The sequence below is a fragment of the Salvelinus alpinus genome, chromosome 3 (assembly GCF_045679555.1).
Source record: "Salvelinus alpinus chromosome 3, SLU_Salpinus.1, whole genome shotgun sequence".
NCBI classification, from domain to species: Eukaryota; Metazoa; Chordata; class Actinopteri; order Salmoniformes; family Salmonidae; genus Salvelinus; species Salvelinus alpinus.
The window spans coordinates 29,684,864-29,698,296 of record NC_092088.1 but is presented as its reverse complement, the minus strand read 5'-3'; positions in this window follow the sequence as shown (position 1 = coordinate 29,698,296).

The following is a 13,433-nucleotide window of genomic DNA, read 5'->3' as shown; positions in this document are numbered from 1 at the left end:
GCGTCACTGGGCAGCTCTCGGCTGTGCTTCCCTTTGTAGTCTGTAATGGTTTGCAAGCCCTGCCACATCCGTCAAGCGTCAGAGCCGGTGTAGTACGATTCGATCTTAGTCCTGTATTGATGCTTTGCCTGTTTGATGATTCGTCGGAGGGCATAGGGAGGGATTTTTTTAAGCTTCCGGGTTAGAGTCCCGCTCCTTGAAAGCGGCAGCTCTAGCCTTTAGCTCAGTGCGGATGCTTCCTGAAATCCATGGCTTCTGGTTGGGGTATGTACGTACGGTCACTGTGGGGACGACGTCATCGATGCACTTATTGATGAAGCCAATGACGGATGTGGTGTACTCCTCAATGCCATCGGAGGAGTCCCAGAACATATTCCAGTCTGTGCTAGCAAAAAAGTCCTGTAGCTTAGCATATGCTTCATCTGACCACTTTTTTATTGATCTAGTCACTTGTGCTTCCTGTTTTAATTTTTGCTTGTAAGCAGGAATCAGGAGGATATAATTATGGTCAGATTTGCCAAATGGAGGGCGAGGCAGAGCTTTGTATGCGTCTCTGTGTGTGGAGTATAGGTGGTCCAGAGTTATTTTTCCTCTGGTTGCACATTTAACATGCTGATAGAAATTTTGTAAAACGAATTTAAGTTTCCTTGCATTAAAGTCCCCGGCTACTAGGAGCGCCGCCTCTGGGTGAGCGTTTCCTTGTTTGCTTATGGCGGAATACAGCTCATTCAATGCTGTCTTAGTGCCAACCTCTAACTGTGGTGGTATGTAAACAGCTACGAAAAATACAGATGAAAACTCTCTTGGTAGGTAGTGTGGTCTACACTATTGCTTGCCTGAGATACTCTACCTCAGGCGAGCAATAGCTTGAGACTTCCTTAGATATCGTGCACTAGCTGTTATTTACAAAAATACATAGTCCGCCGCCTCTTGTCTTACCAGACGCCACTGTTTTATGCTGCCGGTACATCGTATAACCAGCCAGCTGTATGTTGATATTGTCGTCGTTCAGCCATGACTCCATGAAGCATAAGATGTTACAGTTTTTAATGACCCGTTGGTAGTTTAATCTTCCGCGTAACTCATCGATTTTATTCTCCAAGGATTGCATGTTTGCTATCAGAATGGAGGGAAGTGGGGGTTTATTTTGATCACCTTCTCAGAAGGTAGCCCGCCCTTCAGCTCCTCTTTCTCCGCCTCCTCTTTACGCAGATAACGGTTCCCGAGGAAGCAGTATATTCTTCGCGTCGGGCTCGTCAGAGTCGTGAAAGTAAAAAAAGGATTCCGCCAGTCCATGGTGAGTAATCGCAGCCCTGATGTCTAGAAGTTATTTTCGGTCATAAGAGAAGGTAGCGCAACATTATGTACAAAATAAGTTTAAAAAAATATTTACAAAACGCAAATAAACGAACAAAAAAACACAATAGGCTGGGCGCACGTAAAACATCTGCCTTCTTCTCCGGCGCCATCTTACTGGCTCAACGCTCTAACCACTAGGCTACCTGCCGCTATAACAGCCTCCACTCTTCTGGGAAGCCTTTCCACTAGATGTTGGAACATTGCTGCAGGGACTTACTTCCATTCATCCACGAGCATTAGTGACGGATGTTGGGCGATAAGGTCTGGCTCGCAGTTGGCATTCTAATTCATCCCAAAGGTGTTCGATGGAGTTGAGGTCAGGGCTCTGTGTAGGCCAGTCAAGTTCTTCCACACTGATCTCGACAAACCATTTCGGTATGGACCTCGCTTTGTGCATGGTGGCATTGTCATGCTGAATGGAAGCCCATTTCATGAAGCTCCCGACGAACAGTTCTTGTGCTGACATTACTTTCAGAGGCAGTTTGGAACATGGTAGTGAGTGCTGCAACCGAGGACAGATGATTTTTACTTGCTACTCGCTTCAGCACTGAGCGGTCCCGTTCTGTGAGCTTGTGTGGCCTACCACTTCGCCAGCCGTTGTTTCTCCTAGACGTTTTCACTTCACAGTAACAGTACTTACAGTTGACCGGGGAAGCTGTAGCAGGGTGGAAATTTGATCAACTGACTTGTTGGAAAGGTGGCATCCTATGGCAGTGCCACATTTGAAAGTCACTGAGCTCTTCAGTAAGGCCATTCTACTGCCAATGTTTGTCTATGGAGATTGCATGGCTGTGTGCTCAATTTTATACACCCATCAGCAACGGGTGTGGCTGAAATAGGCGAATCCACTCATTTGAAGGGGTGTCCACATACTTTTGTATATATATATATATATACTGTATTTAGATTAAATATGTATCCAAATTGAAAGAGTGATTTGGTGCGGTGAACAAGTGACTGTGAGTTTGTTTGACTTACTCAGTCAATTGAAAATGTGCTTAAAGTTTTGAAACATGAGCCATTATGATGATTTGTTTTGATTTGATTTTTGTGCTTAGAGTTGTGAAAATGTACCACATACTTGTGAAAATTGCACCAAAGTGATTGAAAAAAATAATATGTGGCACAGGCCTACAGGTAAGCAGGATCAGTCATAATGTTTTCATTTGTTTGTCCAAAAAATCTTATAGGTTCCGTAGGATACCTGCACACGTTCATCCACAAAATAATTCCAGTTATCTGGGCGTTTTCACGCCAGGACAGCATCCCCAAAATCTTTGTATCTCAGATTTTTCTGACAATTTTAGCATAGAAACTTCATTGGGAGGAAGGATATTTGACATGCTTTTTACATTTGTATCACCCCCGCAAAACATATGATGAAAGTGCCCATTTTAGGGCCGGATTTATTATTATAATTTTTTTTTTTTAAATGTACTTCCCCCCCCCCCCCATTTCGGGATATCCAATTGTTAGCTACAGTCTTGTCCCATCACTGCAACTCCCGTATGGACTCGGGAGAAGCGACGGTCAAGAGCTATGCGTCCTCCGAAAAACCACCCCGCCAAGCCGCAGTGCTTCTTGACATACTGCTCGCTTAACCCGGAAGCCAGCCGCACCAATGTATTGGAGAAAACACCGTGCAGCTGGCAACCGAAGTCAGCGTGCATGCGCCCGGCTGCCACAAGGAGTTGCTTGAGTGCGATGGGACAAGGACATCTCAGCCAGCCAAACCCTCCCCTAACCTGGATGATGCTGGGCCAATTGTCTCATGGGTTTCCCGGTCGCGGCCGGCTCAAGTAAGACCCTATGATCCATGAACCATACATGTTACAGACAACATATTGGAGTCATTATGCTCCATATAGCTTGCTCTCAAATATTAAGTATATCTAGATTCAAAATCACATGCATACATTCAACATTAGAAATATTTATATCTCAAAAGTACCCTTTTTGATTTTGTTCATTTTAAGACATTGTTTGGAACAATATACTCTACAAGTACAACACATTTCCAAAGTGGGCTCTGCAAATGTTGACGTTATACATTTTATGAGCACCACCAATACAGTGAATGGGAAAATGGATTCAAAGGGATCTCCCTCTGCTGGTGATTTGCTGAATGTGCAATCCTAAAGGAGGGTTGTGATTGGTTAATGACCTATAATGTCAATTTCAGTGTATAAAATGTGTCATATCTTCAAAATCACCAGAGATTTTATCTGCCTCTGAGCGACAGAGCCCAGCCTGGGAGACGGCATATTAAGTCTTTACCCAACAAAGTCAAATTAGGATGTGTAAGTTATCATGTGAGAGCTTTAGTAGCAAACCCATTATGGTGTTTTAGCTGCTTAGCTTATGGCCATTTTGCAGCAGTGTGTAGGAGGAGATTCCTAGATGTGAGAAGTGTGCAGGAGGGCATGAGAAAGGAATGTGTAGCGCAGGATACTGTTGAGGGGAGGATGGCTCATAATAATGGCTGGAACAGAGAGATTGGAATGGCATCAAACATATAAAAACCATGTCTTTGATGTATTTGATACCATTCCACCTATTCGGCTCCAGCCATTACCAAGAGCCCGTCAGACAAAGGAAGGTCGAGGTTGCCAGGGTCAGAGTAGTACAGAAGGTGACGCATGCTGAAGCAGTGAAAAGATTAGTAGAGAAAGATGGGTCCAGGGCAAGGGATCCTAAGAGGCTCCCTGTGAGTAAGCCGAGGCCAATAGAGAGTGATCGGAATAACATGTGCTTCAGTAAGGTTGGCTTCTTAGCATTCACAGCCATGGTTATCAACTGTACCGCAGAAATGGAACGTAAAATCACAGAAAATATATGTTGTGGTGGCAGCTGAAGATAAGTACTTGGGTGTACAAGATTTTACTGCAGAAGAGTTACATGGTGTGTTGAACGATAGTGTCCCGTCCTCCCAGGCTGTTGGCCTGGTGTAGGATCAGATAGAACAAAGGTAGTGGAATAGTGGTGAGGTTTTAATTGGTGTAGGGTTAGCTGGTAGAGCAATTTTTCTTCCTTTTCCCTATCCTTTTTTCCCTCCTCTTTTTGTGTCACAAGGTGTAATGAATTCACACTCCAGGGCCCAGTTTCCCAATAGCGATGGAACTTAGGCTTACAAGTGTTTTAACCATGCATCTTTCCTACAACGGCTGAAGATGTAACATGCATTTCCCAAAACGCCACGCAGAGAGAACGTTGGATCATGTGTCTGTTGATACTTCAAAGTATTGAAAGAAAGAGATGCTGATCTCGGATCAGCTTTCTCCATTCAAATCTTTCTTTAACATTTATAATTATTTCACAATACTGACGACGGATCAGATCCTATAGAGATATTACCACCTACAGCTGCAAATATGAGGCGGCTTATTCTAATGCTTACCCAATAAAAAGGCACTAAATCACCAATTTGGCACATCATTGCACACGTTAGGCTACAAATCATGAAATATATTGAGACCAATTACCGGCAGTAGCCTACAAGTAGCAAAATAGAACTCAATTGATTGAACATGAAATGTAGTTCATGATTGAAATAGGCCTATAGTGGACTGTTTTATATTTGAATGCAGTCATCTCGGTTTTCATTTGAAGCGTCTTTTTATACGTTGCTTGTTTGTATCAATTGCAAAGACATTGGCAACTTTGTATTTGCAGTCCTCTTTGTTCTGAAGTTGCCTGTGGATGGATAAACCATGGGATTCTATGTTTAGCGGAGGATCTTCTGTGTATAAAGTCACGCGGGAGGGCAAAACAGCATCTACAGCTGTTCTATGGGTGGTCTGAGGCAGGCGTTAGATTAAAAGCGTTTTCAAGTGCAACTTTAATAACTGTGGTTTTGGGAAACAGCCTGGAGATTTAATTCTCCTACGAAGTTTCTAACGATGAACTTAGCCTTAAGATGCTTTTGGGAAACTGGATTCGGAAAAGTAGGCCAACACAGCCCACACAGTAGATGGTGGCATGCACCTCTAACGTATGTTTGTAGACCGCCATAATACCATAGAAGAAGACGGCATATTTAAAGGGGACGGTCTAGTGAATCCAGCAGTCATGGTTTCATTTCACTTTGATATTCTTAGCTGGATTTAGAGCGCTCAACAGGAAAAAATACGAAACAATTTTGTAAAATTGAAACACAGCCACTTTGGGGCCAAATTTGCACTGTCACTAAATATGATCATATTTATTTTACAGTTATAAGGAAGATGAAATCTTATAGTAAGTTGTTGATAATTTGATTGTTACTATATTTATAAAGCGTTTCAATCATTTCAAACCGTATTCCCCCACTTTTGTTGAATAGGGAAAATATTATATTAGATTTAGTATATTTGTACTATGTACTTGAGCTTGTGTCCTCAAAAGTGAGTAAACCTCAGCAATTTATAATTATTTTTACCAAAAAGGTGAGTTCCAGACCTTTCTAGAACTATGCAGCATTACCAGGTATTGTCTCATGAAAAATTAGAACTTTTGGGTATGTCTATTTAAGCGGAAATCAACATTTTGCCATAACGTTCATGAGTTGTAATCAAAGGGCTATCATCTCTAGAGAAGAGAAAACACATCAAGTTATTTGACAGACTACGGAGAAAGAGAGGCTTTACAGTCACCAGGGCCATTGCAGCATCTTTACAATTTGAGTGGTTAAAAAGCCCTTAATGATGTGACACATCGTTTTGGCTGGTCTGAGGCTGGGGTAACAGTGCTGTAGTGCTGTCTCTGGATGTGTGGTTCAACAGAGAGTGATGGCAGGGCTCCCTGCTCGTGTGCCCTCTGCTCTGGGTGCTCCTCCACTGGCAAGGACTGGATAGAGCTGGCCTGAGCATAGGAGGGATCTCCATTGTTTGCCTCTGGCTGGTAGTGTCCATAGTAATAGCTGTTCCTACAGTTGACACAATAACAGGTTTATATACCACAAGGAGCCCAGTGGTCACTCCATGGGGAAACAAGGTGAGCAAAAACTTGACTCACTCCCTCCTATTCAGTGAGAATCACATTAAACATTGGACTCACCGGAGGTGTGTAGATAGTACCCAATGATGTACAGTGAGCTACAAAAGTATTGAGACGGTGACACATTTGTTGCTGTTTTGTCTCTGTACTCCAGCACTTTGGTGATGATACAACGACTTTGAGGTTAAAGTGCAGACTGCCAGCTTTATTATGAGGGTATTTTCATCCATATCGGGTGAACCATTTAGAAAGCACTTTTTGTACATAGTCCCCACATTTTAGGGAACCAAAAGTATTGGGACAAATTCACTTAGATGTGTATAAAAATAGTAAAAAGTTAAGTATTTGGTCCCATATTGATAGCACTCAATGACTACATCAAGCTTGCAACTGTACACATGTGTTTGATGCATTTGCTGTTTGTTTTGGTTGTGTTTCAGATTATTTTGTACCCAACAGAAATGAATGGTAAATAATGTATTGTCATTTTTGGATGAACTATTATTGTAAATAAGAATAGAATATGTTTCTAAACACTTCTACATTAATGTGGATGCTACCATTTTTGGGGGGGTATGATATTTGTGTGTCTGACCTTCTCACATATAACGTTTCATTAAATGAATCAAAATAATTAAGTCGGTCCGAGAAATATATCATATAAACGCACTGTATTTATCTTCTTTCTTACATGATTCCGTATTTGGATAGAAAGCAAGCATATAGAGTCACAGGAAGTGTGTAGCAGGCTCTAACGTGTGTGTGCGTCCTCAGATCAGTAGTGCAGGGGACTGGTTCGGGCGCATGTCTTCATTCCCTGGGCAACACCTCTTCTCTGTTTGTCGTCCCCTCCGTGCTCTCCCTCTCTTTTCTCCTGTCATCTGCCTGATGCCTCTCTCTTCAAAGTTTACTATAATAGGACAAAACAAATATTTTTTCCAATGTAGCTGGCCTATGACTCAAAAGCAGGTTTTTAGAAATTTTAGCAAATGTATAAAAAAAATAAAAAAAATGTAAATATCACATTTACATAAGTATTCAGACCCTTTACTTTGTTGAAGCACCTTGGGTAGTGTGTCTCAAGTCTTCTTGGGTACAAGCTTGGGGATTTTATCCCATTCTCTGCAGATCCTCAAGCGCTGTCAGGTTAGATGGGGAGCGTCGCTGCACAGCTATTTTCAGGTGTCTCTATGTAACAGTATAGCTTCCGTCCCTCTCCTCGCCCCAACCTGGGCTCGAACCAGGGACCCTCTGCACACATCAACCACAGTCACTCACGAAGCATCGTTACCCATCGCGCCACATAAGCCGCGGCCCTTGCAGAGCAAGGGGAACAACTACTTCTAGGTCTCAGAGCGAGTGACGTCACCGATTGAAACACTATTAGCGCGCACCACCGCTAACTAACTAGCCATTTCACATCGGCCACATCTAGAGATGTTCGATTGGGTTCAAGGCCAGGCTCTGGGCGGGCCACTCAAGGACATTCAGAGACTTGTTTTTTAATTACAATTTTTAAAACCTTTATTTAACTAGGCAAGTCAGTTAATTAAGAACAAATTCTTATTTACAATGACGGTCTACCAAAAGGCCTCCTGCGGGGTCGGGGTCTGGGATTAAAAATTAAAAATATTGCACAAAACACACATGACAAGAGAGACAACTAAACTACATAAAGAGAGGCCTAAGACTGTTGTTGTGTGGCAGCAACACATGACAACACAGAATGGTAGCAACTAAACATGACAACAACATGGTAGCAACACAACATGGCAGCAGCACAACATGGTAGCAGCACAAAACATTGTACAAACAATATTTGGCACAGACAACATCACAAAGGTCAAGAAGTTAGAGACAACAATACAGCGACCCAGGGATGTGTGTGCTTTGGGGACCTTTAACAGAATTTGACTGGCAGAACGTGTGTTGTATGTGGAGGATGAGGGCTGCAGTAGATATCTCAGATAGGGGGGAGTGAGGCATAAGAGGGTTTTATAAATAAGCATCAACCAGTGGGTCTTGCGACGGGTATACAGAGAGAACCAGTTTAGAGGAGTATAGAGTTGCAGTGATGTGTCCTATAAGGAGCATTGATGGCAAATCTGAAGGCCGAATGGTAAAGAACATCTAGCCGCTCTAGAGTACCCTTTCCTGTCGATCTATAAATTACGTCTCCGTAGTCTAGCATGGGTAGGATGGTCATCTGAATCAGGGTTAGTTTGGCAGCTGGGTTGAAAGAGGAGTGATTACGATAGAGGAAACCAAGTCTAGATTTAACCTTAGCCTGCAGCTTTGATATGCGCTGAGACAAGGACAGTGTACCGTCTAGCCATACTCCCAAGTACTTGTATGAGGTCACTACCTCAAGCTCTTAACCCTCAGAGGTAGTAATCACACCTGTGGGGAGAGGTGCATTCTTCTTACCAAGCCACATGACCTTTGTTTTGGAGGTGTTCAGAACAAGGTTAATGGCAGAGAAAGCTTGTTGTAGAGCGTTTAACACAAAATCTGGGGAGGGGCCAGCTGAGTATAAGACTTGTGTCATCTGCATATAAATGGATGCGAGAGCTGCCTGAGCTATGTTGTTGGGCCTAGGATTGAGCCTTGGGGTACTCCCTTGGTGACAGGCAGTGGCTGAGACAGCAGATGTTCTGACTTTAATACACTGCACTCTTTGAGAGAGATAGTTAGCAAACCAGGTCAAAGACCCCTCAGAGACACCAATACTCCTTAGCTAGCCAACAAGAATGGAATAGTCTACCGTATCATAAAAAAACTTTGGCCAAGTCAATAAAAATAGCAGCACAACATTGCTTAGAATCAAGGGCAATGGTGACATCAATGAGGACCTTTAAGGTTGCAGTGACAGATTTGTAACCTGAGCGGAAACCAGATTGCATACCAGAGAGGATACTATAGACATCAAGAAAGCCAGTCAGTTGATTATTGCCAAGTTTTTCCAACACGTTTCATAAACAGGGCAAAATAGAAATAGGCCTATAACAGTTAGGATCAGCTTGATCTTCCCCTTTAAATAAAGGACGCACCGTGGTTGCCTTCCAAGCAATGGGAACCTCCCCAACGAGGAGAGACAGCCTTGGCGATGATAGGGACAGCAACCTTAAAGAAGAAAGAGTCTAAGCCATCTGACCCAGATGTTTTTGGGGGGTTAAGTTTAAGGAGCTCCGTTAGCACCTCAGACTAAGTGACCGCCTGCAGGGAGAAACTTTGTAGGGGAAAAAGAGGGAGGAGTATCAGGGCTAGTTGCATTAGAAGAGGTGGGAGGTGAGTAAATGTTGGACGGGCAAGGGGGCATGGCTTAGTCAAATAGGAATTCTGACTTAATGAAGTGGTGATTAAAGAGCTCAGCCATGTGCTTCTTGTCAGTAACAACCACATCATCAACGTTAAGGGACATGGCTGTGAGGAAGAGGGTTTATTCTCCAGGTCTTTAACCATTTTCCAGAACTTTTGGAGGTTAGACCCAGAGAGAGAGAGAGAGAGAGAACTGCTCCTTAAACTAACTAACTTTGGCCTTCCGGATAGCCTGAGTGCACTTATTTCTCATTTGCCTGAACGAGAGCCAGTCAGCCTGAGTATGCGTGTCACCTAGCAGGACAAATTCAGACTTAGTGTAAGGGGCTAGGAGAGATCTTAGGGCAGGTAGGATACAGGCCGGTGCTGATGGAAGACGATAACACCCAGCAACAGTCAACAAAGAGCTATTTGAAAGTTTAATGCTTAAAACCAGCAAATCAAATTGTTTGGGGACAGACTTGGTGGAGACAACCGAGCACTGAAGGTGATCCTTGGTAAAGATTACCACTCCCCCAACTTTGGAAGATCTGTCTTGCCGAAAAAGGTTATATCCAGAAAGGTTAACATCAGTATTCAAAACACTCTTCCTTAACCACGTCTCAGTAATGACCAACACATCTGGATTGGAACTGGGAACCCACACTTTCAATTGATCCATTTTAGGTAATAAGCTTCTAGTGTTAACGCGCAGAAAACCCAGGCTTTTATGAGAGCAATTCCGAAGCCACTCCTGTATTGTCTTGGCTGTTTGCTTAGGGTGGTTGTCCCGCGCAGAAAACCCAGGCTTTTATGAGAGCAATTCCGAAGCCACTCCTGTATTGTCTTGGCTGTTTGCTTAGGGTGGTTGTCCTGTTGGAAGATGAACCTTCGCCCCATTCTGAGATTCTGAGCCCTCTTGAGCAGGTTTTCATCCAGGATCTCTCTGTCCTTTGCTCCGTTTATCTTTCCCTCAATCCTGAGTAGTCTCCCAGTCCCTGCCTCTGAAAAACATCCCCACAGCATGATGCTGCCACCACCGTGCTTCACCGTAGGGATGGTGTCAGGATGGTGTAGGGATGGTGTCAGGTACCAATGGTGGAACAAACTCCCTCACGACGCCAGGTCAGCGGAGTCAATCACCACCTTCCGGAGACACCTGAAACCCCACCTCTTTAAGGAATACCTAGGATAGGATAAAGTAATCCTTCTAACCCCCCCCCCCCCCTTATAAGAGTTAGATGCACTATTGTAAAGTGGTTGTTCCACTGGATATCATAAGGTGAATGCACCAATTTGTAAGTCGCTCTGGATAAGAGCGTCTGCTAAATGACTTAAATGTAAATGTATCCTCCAGACGTGACATTTGGCATTCAAGCCAAAGAGTTTTATCTTGCTTTCATCAGACCAGAGAATCTTGTTGCTCATGGTCTGAGAGTCCTTTAAGTGCCCTTTGGCAAACTCCAAGATGGCTGTCATGTGCCTTTTACTGAGGAGTGGCTTCCTTCTGGCCACTCTACCATAAAGGCTTGATTGGTGGAGTGCTGCAGAGATGGTTGTCCTTCTGGAAGGAATTCTGGAACTCTGTCAGAGTGACCATTGGGTCCTTCTCCCCCAATTGCTCAGTTTGGCTGGGCTGCCAGCTGTTGGAAGAGTCTTGGTGGTTGCAAACTTCTTCCATTTAAGAATGATGGAGGCCACTGTGTTCTTGTGGACCTTCAATGCTGCAGACATTTTTGGGCACCCTTCCCCAGATCTGTGTCTCGACACAATCCTGTCTCGGAGCTCTACGGATAATTCATTCGACCTCATGGCTTGGTTTTTGCTCTGACATGCACTGTCAACTGTGGGTGCTCATATAGATAGGTGTGTGCCTTTCCAAATCATGTCCAATCAATTGAATTTACCACAGGTGGACTTCAATTAAGTTATTCTAGTCTCATAGCAAATGGTCTGAATACTTATGTAAATAAGGTATTTCTGTTTTTTAAAACCTGTTTTCAATTTGTCATTATGGGGTATTGTATGTAGATTGATGAGGAAAATGTTTTATTTTATCAATTTTAGAATAAGGCTGTAACGTAACAAAATGTGGTAAAAGGGAAGGCGTCTGTATAAGCACTGTATACAGTAACATCTCCCCCATAAGCATTCCTGTCTCTTCTATATATGTTATATCCTTGTATTGCTACTGCTGTATCATCAAATGAAAAAAATCTAAGTGAGTCTCAGAAATGGTCAATATATGAATGTTATCTGATGTTAGCAAGTTATTGATTTCATAAACCTTGTTTCTAAGGGTACATATAGTCGTGGCCAAAAGTTTTGAGAACTACACAAATATTAATTTTCACAAAGTCTGCTGCCTCAGTTTGTATGATGGCAATTTGCATATACTCCAGAATGTTATGAAGTGTGATCAGATGAATTGCAATTAATTGCAAAGTCCCTCTTTGCCATGCAAATGAACTGAATCCCCAAAAACCATTTCCACTGCATTTCAGCCCTGCCACAAAAGGACCAGCTGACATCATGTCAGTGATTCTCTCGTTAACACAGGTATGATTGTTGATGAGGATAAGGCTGGAGATCACTCTGTCATGCTGATTGAGTTTGAATAACAGACTGGAAGCTTCAAAAGGAGGGTGGTGCTTGGAATCATTGTTTTTCCTCTGTCAACCATGGTTACCTGCTTGGAAACACGTGCCGTCATCATTGCTTTGCACAAAAAGTGCTTCACAGGCAAGGATATTGCTGCCAGTAAGATTGCACCTAAATCAACCATTTATCAGAGCATCAAGAACTTCAAGGAGAGCGGTTCAATTGTTGTGAAGAAGGCTTCAGGGTGCCCAAGAAAGTCTAGCAAGCGCCAGGACCGTCTCCTAAAGTTGATTCAGCTGCGGGATCGGGGCACCACCAGTACAGAGCTTGCTCAGGAATGGCAGCAGGCAGGTGTGAGTGCATCTACACGCACAGTGAGGCGAAGACTTTTGGAGGATGGCCTGGTGTCAAGAAGGGCAGCAAAGAAGCCACTTCTCTCCAGGAAAAACATCAGGTACAGACTGATATTCTGCAAAAGGCACAGTGATTGGACTGCTGAGGACTGGTGTAAAGTCATTTTCTCTGATGAATCCCCTTTCCGATTGTTTGGGGCATCCGGAAAAAGCTTGTCTGGAGAAGACAAGGTGAGCGCTACCATCAGTCCTGTGATGCCAACAGTAAAGCATCCTGAGACCATTCATGTGTGGGGTTGCTTCTCAGCCAAGGGAGTGGGCTCACTCACAATTTTGCCTAAGAACACAGCCATGAATAAAGAATGGTACCAACACATCCTCCGAGAGCAACTTTTCCCAACCATCCAGGAACAGTTTGGTGACGAACAATGCCTTTTCCAGCATGATGAAGCACCTTGCCACAAGGCAAAAGTGATAACTAAGTGGCTCAGGGAACAAAACATCAATATGTTCGGTCCATGGCCAGGAAACTCCCCAGACCTTAATCCCATTGAGAACTTGTGGTCAATCCTCAAGAGGCGGGTGGACAAACAAAAACCCACAAATTCTGACAAACTCCAAGCATTGATTATGCAAGAATGGGCTGCCATCAGTCAGGATGTGGCCCAGAAGTTAATTGACAGCATGCCAGGGCAGATTGCAGAGGTCTTGAAAAAGAAGGGTCAACACTGCAAGTCCTTTGGATCACCTGACCTACAATTCCTCACAATCAAATGTCGACTGTATTATCTCCCAAGAGAACTCTCCCCGGTTATCGTCACAGCCGTGTATATCCCCCCGCAAGCTGAT